Raw genomic sequence first — 7,572 nt, forward strand, 5'->3', positions numbered from 1 at the left:
TGCTGTGCTCAGCTCCTTTCTGCTGCTGCCCTTGAGGGTGAACCTGTTGTGCCCCTGTGGCAAGATGTTCTGCTCCTGGACTAGCTGGGCAGTTCTATCTTCTACACTCTCTGCAGGGATTGCAGCTGCAGTGTTACACCCAGGCATGTATGCCAGGTGTGAGCTGAGCCTGGAGGGGACAACGTGGAGTAGGGGGGAGAGGGAGCTCTCCCACACACTCACTGGGTCTGGGCTAAGACTGGGTCTGGGTGTTCCCTGAACTCTGCAGAAATTCCTACTCGGTGGGTGGGGTGGGGTTGGTGCTCCGGAGTGGTGTGGGGCGTCCCAAGGGGGTGGAAGAGGGTCTCACCCACACTGTGCCTGGGCTGGGACAGGTAGTCTGTGCCACTGGCGCAGAGTAACAGGAAGCTCTCCCACACACTCACCGGACCTGGGCTAGGACTGGGTCTCTATTTCTCACTTATTCGTATGAACAGTTTGTTTTTATTTGAGGGACGTATGATCTGGAGGGATAATTTAACTTGCTGAAGTCAAAGACATTAGATTATATGATGCAATTCAAAGCAATACTTATCTTGAAAGCTTACATTCTAAAATTATCTCCATTCATATTGCCTCCACTTTTCCAATGTTCTACTTGTCTGCCATATAAATCTAAAAATTTAATTAATTTCCTCTTTTGAAGATTTAGTCTACCTTCCTATGTCTTTTGTCTCAAAATATTTCATGAACATTTTATTCACAAATTGTTATGCCAATTGCTGATATTTCTTTGGAATGCATTTCAATGCTGTGCCTATTATTTACATATAATTGTCAAGTAATTTGTATTTCCATCAAGTTTTTCATATTTCAGAATTCTGAATAATGTACTCTATCTGATAATTTATAGTTATATTGCTTGTCAATAATTTTTCAAAATTTGCATTTGCTTCCACATTAATACCAGCAATCATGAAATTTTACACTCAGTGAATCAATAGGAGCAATCAAAAATCAACTGGACTTAGAATTTCCATCAGATTTTTGAAAATAGCAGTGAATGGGTAGAATTCACTGACTCACCCTGACTAACTCTATATTCTGAGATCTGTGAACTAAGCAACTACAGCGAGGACAGCAATGTGTAACACTAAAACCATGCTTGAAATACCTGTCATTTTGGTTTTCTCAATGTTTACTTCTTCTAATATCATATCAATTATTGCTTTACTCTCTCTAAAGTAAATGTTTGCAAAATAAAGAGGGTAATAAAAGAAAATGAGAGAAAAGGAAAAAAATCTCATAGGCTTGTCCTGCTACAATGTTGTATATGGTTCGATTTCTAAATTTCTGTGTAAAAATGTTTAATTGCTTTTTAACATTCTCTAGGCATTTAAATTTTAGAACATCCATGGTTGTTGGAAAATAGAAGTTACATTTTATGTCCAAAGTGTTTGATATTCAGACAGAAAGTAATATTAAGCTTGTTATTACTCTGTTACAGAGTAATAACATCATTAAGCTTCTCTTCTGGATGGCTAACAACTAAAGTTTGCAGAACAAAAATTAGATGCACTAAAAAGACAGCCAATATCTTGGCCCTAGCCCTCCAAGGTCGGTTAGGTCTCAGGACATAAGAGAACCTCTGCTGTGACATCCTGTAACTACGTAGCATCCCAAATTTTCTGATGAAGGAAATTATGGGACCACAGAGGAAAGTGATTGACAATATCTAGTGTTTCTCAGGAGAGTCACCTAGAGAGAAAAAATTCTCTCAGGCTTTCACAGAGTAAACTGGTCAAGCAAAGAGTAAAATGGTCAAGAAAAGGCCATGATGCATCCAGATGACTGACACTGACAAAAGATCTACAAGGTGCTATACATGGTTCTAGGGAAAATCCTGAGGGGATTTGACTGATCTTGTCAAATAGTAAAAGCTACATTTTTGGTTATGTAGATCTTGCCTTATCTTGGTCTTATCCATCCAGCAGAAAAGTGTAAGCACAAGGTATAAAAAATAAAGCTGTATTAATGTGCTGAGCTGAAAAGACTCAAATCAACAACTTCTGACAGTTGTCAGTTGTGCTGGTAACTCACTACTATGAACTAATGTGCTACATTGAGTTATTTTGCTGAATTCAAGCACCTAAAATATTTGAACTGGCATCAAGAATGAAAAGGTCCTTTAAAGACTTCTCCAAATACAGCTTCTCTAACTGCAATGGAACATACATCTCTGACAAAACCAAACAAAAAAAGGTGGATATGTTGTGAGCTATGGAAGCTAGGAAATTGTCAGAAATGTGTGTAGGCCGGACCAGCCCTCAGTGCCTAAAGCAAACAAGCTACCTCAGGCCTGAGGTACACATCTTGTCTTGTTAAAGTCAGCTATTCGTCACTAGGAAGCCTTGTGTCACACGTTATTAACTTTGCAAAAGTATAAATAAGATATATTTTGTTGTGAAAAAAATATATTGTTTAGACAAAGACATCATGGCTGCATGCTGTCTTCTGAATAACTACTGTGAAGACAACAATCTGCAATGTATTAATTACTGTAACTATCCTACTAACCTGTTTTGAAACTATTTCATTGCTATTTTATCTTTTCTTCTCATTAAAAAGAATAAAACAATAAAATAAAAACATCAACTGGAAAAATTTAGTCAGTGCATTTAAACATGCCATTTTCTGTTGGGAAGTTTTCATTCTTATTTTTTTTTTCTATTTTTAGGGAGGGCTTTACAGGGTGTTCAGGATCTCACTACTAGTTCAGACTCATAGTGACCTGACTATTTACAGCCTCCCCAGAGCTGGGATTACAGGCATGAGCCAACACACCTAGTCTCCATTGCTATCTCAGTACGCCCTGGGGTTGGGGCTGGTATGGCAGGCTCAGGGATTGAACCCCTGGCTCCTGTGCCTGCTTGCATTCACTGTAATCCACTGAACTATTTGGCCAGCCCTTTTTGGGAAGTTTTTAGCCTTTGACATAGATGATCAATGTAGTTTCCACTTAGCCACAATTATAGACCTTTTGATCGGTACCGACAAATGTTTGCCATTTTATGCATGTATGTTTCTGTGTTTAAACACATGTGTCTGGTCAGATTACAAACTTTTGCTTTGAGGTTGTCTTCTTCTAAAAATGCCCAAAGCAACACACAAAGAGCAAGGATCCATATAGTCATAGAACTAACTAAATAAATATGACCACCATTAAAAATGTAAAACTTACTTGGTTTTAAAAAACAATTCAAGTTTCTTTCTGCACAGAATATATACAGTTTCAGCACTAGACACCTTTTTATAGTTCACTTGGTAGCTTTCACTTGAATTGCAGATCCTAAACATGTTGGCCAAGAACTTCCATGTTAAACTCTCTTACATTGCAGGTCAGTCTCAGTTCTCATTTCTCCACTAGGAAAGACTTAATAAGTATTGTTTCTTGTGTAGAAACACCTCAGCATGGAATCATTCGCATTCGCAGGGAAAAATGTAGAGCTGTCGAAGGAAAATTTTAATGCAATATTTTTAAAGTGTAAAGAGTGATTCTTTCCATTCTTTGGATTGTCTCCTTGATTTGTTGTTTTTTGTAATCATCATTGAATGAAGTTCTGTCAATTGCCTGCTCCAAATTCAAACAGAATTTACTTTGAAAGATTCTAAGTATAACAGAGCCAATGTATTGGACCTTCAGTGATAGAACATGCATTTAGTATACTCATAACTAGCTATAGTGATGGCAAGTGTATTATCGACAGCTCTCTAGAGTTTAACAGCTTACCTCTGCTGTGTAAATACTTCTATCATGGCCTGTATATTTTACATAGTGTGTGGGGAAAATGTTCACATTCAGGAGCCAAATTTAGCATATCATCATTGCTAACCAAACTACTAGACAATCATAAAATTATTGGGGGGTGTTTAAAATTTTTAAAGCAATAAAACCTAGAATTGGGCCATGGGATATGGCTTAGTAGAATAAGCACTTGCCTGCCAAGTGCAGAGTCCTGAGTTCAATCCCTGGTACCGAAAAAAACACTAAACTTAATAGTTTATAGTTTATTCTTAATATATAAAAAGAATATTAGAGACCAGGTCCATTATGCTATACATTTTATAGAATTCATATCTGCATATGAAACATGTGAGATTATGCCAGGAGATAATTTGTATATAAACAATAGAATGAGCACTTTCTCTTTTATTCCCCCCCATTTCCATTTCACCAGGCTCGTTTTGTTTGTAATTTCGAAAGTATTTTACACCAAAAGTATTTCAGTTTCCATTTAATCTTCCTGTTTTTGTTTTGATGTCACAATTTTGATTAAAAGTACTTATAATCTCATTGTTATAAAATGTTATTTGTAATATATTTCTTAAAGTTATTGTTTTTTACTTTGAACATGGATTTTTTTTGAACATGGATTTTTTTGGTTTTTTTTTTTTTTTTTTGGTCTTTTTTGAGACAGGGTCTCACTATGCAGTTCAGCCTGGCCTTGAACTCACTTTGTAGCTCAGCATGGTCTTCATCTTGCAGTGATCCTCCTCCCTCAGCACCCCAAGTGCAGGAATTACAGGTGTGTACCATCACACTCAGCCAAACATTGACTTTTTTTTTTTTTTTTTTTGCGGAACCACGGATTGAACTCAGGCCCTTGAGCTTACCAGGGAAGCACTTATTCTACTGAGCCATCTCCCCAGCCCCTAAACATTTAATTTTTATCAAGTGTTGGAAATATTATCTTGTTCAAACATCTGAGGAATTTTGTTAATTTTCATAAAATACAACTGTAGTCTGAATTAATAATCGATCTAGCAATTTGAAAATGGGAAATCATTTTATTTAATTATATACCCTATCAAAAACGTTGATGTGAAGATATCAAAAAAGTGCCTCATAATTTGCTAAATTATAAGCTATACTTAGTGTGAAGCTTTTAAATAAAATGTTTCATTCTATTTCCTGAGATACCCAGCCATAGAACTAGTTTATCTTTCTAACTGAAAATCTGAGATTACGAGTTCACTGCAGTGTAAGAGTGATTGCCCATGTCAAACATTTCCATGTTTGCCAAATACAGGCATTATCATCAAAACAATCTTCTAAAATGTTTGTTCCTCGAGACATGACAATGTGCTTCTGCATATTTAAGCAAATTTGATTATGTTCCTAGGATAATTTCCCTTGGCCACCTGAGGAGCTAATAAATCACTATGAGGTGAATTATTATTCAACATTTATCACATATCAAGGTCTATATGGAACTGTTTTTTCTTGAAAAATAAGACTCTGCAGTATTGAAACCCATGGTCACTGATCTTATGATAATTCATTTATCACTTTAAAATGCACATGAATCCAGACTTAAAGTTAGAAAATCATGTTCCTAAATTCTTTTTTATTTTTTTTATTTTTTAGGGAAGGGTGTACAGGGTGTTCAGGGTCTCACTACTATTTCAAACTCATAGTGATTCTCCTGTTTACAGCCTCCCAAGTGCTGGGGTTACAGGTGCATGCCACCACGCCCAGTCTCAATCATGGTCCTAGCGGGCCCTGGGGGTGAGGCTAGCACAGAAGGCCCAGGGATGGAACCCCTGGCCCCTGAGCCTGCTTACAGGCGCTTTAATCTGCTGAGCTATTTGGCTGGCCCTCTTGTTCCTATATTCAAATTGTGAAATTTAGAACCACCAAGAGAAGTGCAAGTAGGGAAAGATTGAATGGCTTTCTCCTCACAAACATACACGAAGTTATATCAATCATAAATATTTTCCATATTATTTTAAAAAATATTTCGTTGCAGTTTTTATACACATTTTCCTAGTGAGAGAGAGAGACTAAGAATGTACTAAATATGTATCTAAAGAGTATGGGCGCCATACATGAATTTAAATAATTATGACTGATATATCACTGTGCTGGACTAAACAAACACTTTTAATCACTCCATCAACACATAGAATTTACCTCCCCTCTGCTGAATGTGGGCTTGCCCAGTGACAGCTTAAGAAAGAGGATATGGTAGAAATGACAGCATACCTTTCACAGACATGCTTTTTATAAATGCTTGTAGCGTGTACTTTCCCCCTCTAGCGTTTTTACCTTTGGAACATTGCTTGGATCTCAGCTCCCATGCTGTGACAAACAGGTTAGAAGCACAGGACACACCTTGGTGCCACAATCATAGCTCCAGTTGAGCTCCTTGCCAATAATCAGCACCCTGTGTCAGCTGTGGGAATTGGCCTTCTCGGCTGCCCCAGCGTAACTGAGCCCATGGGTGCTGCAGGTGATGCCAACTCTACAGGAAGTAAGAGAGCTCTGTTGATACCTGCTGAATTCCAAAACTAGCAAGAAATAGTTGTATTTTATACCATTTAATCTTAGAAGTGTTTCTTTTTAATTTTTTTTTTAAATACTTGATTAGGTACAGGGTCTCGCTACACAGCTAAGACTTATAATGATCCTCCTGTCTTAGCTTCCCCAGCCCTGGGATTAGAGTCATGCACCACCACTCCTGGTGTCAGTGGCTGGCACAGTGTGTCCAGGGTGGCAGGACATGTGGTACTGGGGATTGAACCCAGGTCACTGAGTATGCCAGGCAGGCACTTAGATCACCAAGCTATCTCCCCAGCACCGAAGAGTTTGTTAAGAAGTAAAAGCTAACTTTGAAAAGGTATCTCATATGAATAAGAACTAAGGAAATCATGGGAAAAGATGATATGGAATAGTTTTTTATATGTACAAGAAAAAAAGTCTTAGAAGAGAATTCAAGGGATTTATGATTGTGTGGCAGAAACAAAAGCAAACGATACAGTTAGCGGAATATTTTCACAATGTAAAGGAAATTCAGGGGATTTCCTCGACCTTTGAACCAATGGACAAGAGGGAGGCCACAGAGTTGAATGCTAATTAGAAATCAAATATAAGATATACTTGATAATTGTTCATTATTTTTAATGATCTAGAAGTTAAAAATGGCCTGAGTAAGAACAGGTTTTCCAAATAGCGAAGTTCAGGCTGATGGCACTGGTAGCTGAAGAACAAAAAACAATAAAAGGGAGCAGTCACTTGAAGAACAAGGAAGATTGACATAAAGTATCTCTCCGTATCTCTCATTATTCCCGCTCTCCTTGTCTCTTTATCTTGTTTAGAAACGTTTACAAATAGCAAATGATTGAAATTATCAGTAAATGATGATGAGAAAGAAATAAAACAAGTATAAAAGTTAGAGTAAGAGGAAAAATAAGGACAATACTTTCTTTTTCTAAAAAAGACTTTAAAAATCACAGTATCTACTCAGGCACTATTTATGTTTTCCAAACACACAATAACATCAAAAAAATATTTTGCTATACAGCAGACTTTTCAATAACTTACCCATAACATGCATCTGCACAAATTATTCACTGAGGTATCAAAATGGCCTAGTTAAAATTCTTGTTATAGAATTCATAGTTGAGAGCCGGTCAAATAGTTTTGCAGATTAAAGTGCCTACAAGCAGGAGCAGAGGCCAGGGGTTCAGTTCTCAGGCCTGTCATGCCAGCCCCATCCCTGGAGCACAGTGAGAAAGTGGTTGAGACTGGGT

The sequence above is a fragment of the Octodon degus genome, unplaced genomic scaffold (genome assembly GCF_000260255.1).
Source record: "Octodon degus isolate 3935 unplaced genomic scaffold, OctDeg1.0 scaffold00015, whole genome shotgun sequence".
Classification (NCBI taxonomy): domain Eukaryota; kingdom Metazoa; phylum Chordata; class Mammalia; order Rodentia; family Octodontidae; genus Octodon; species Octodon degus.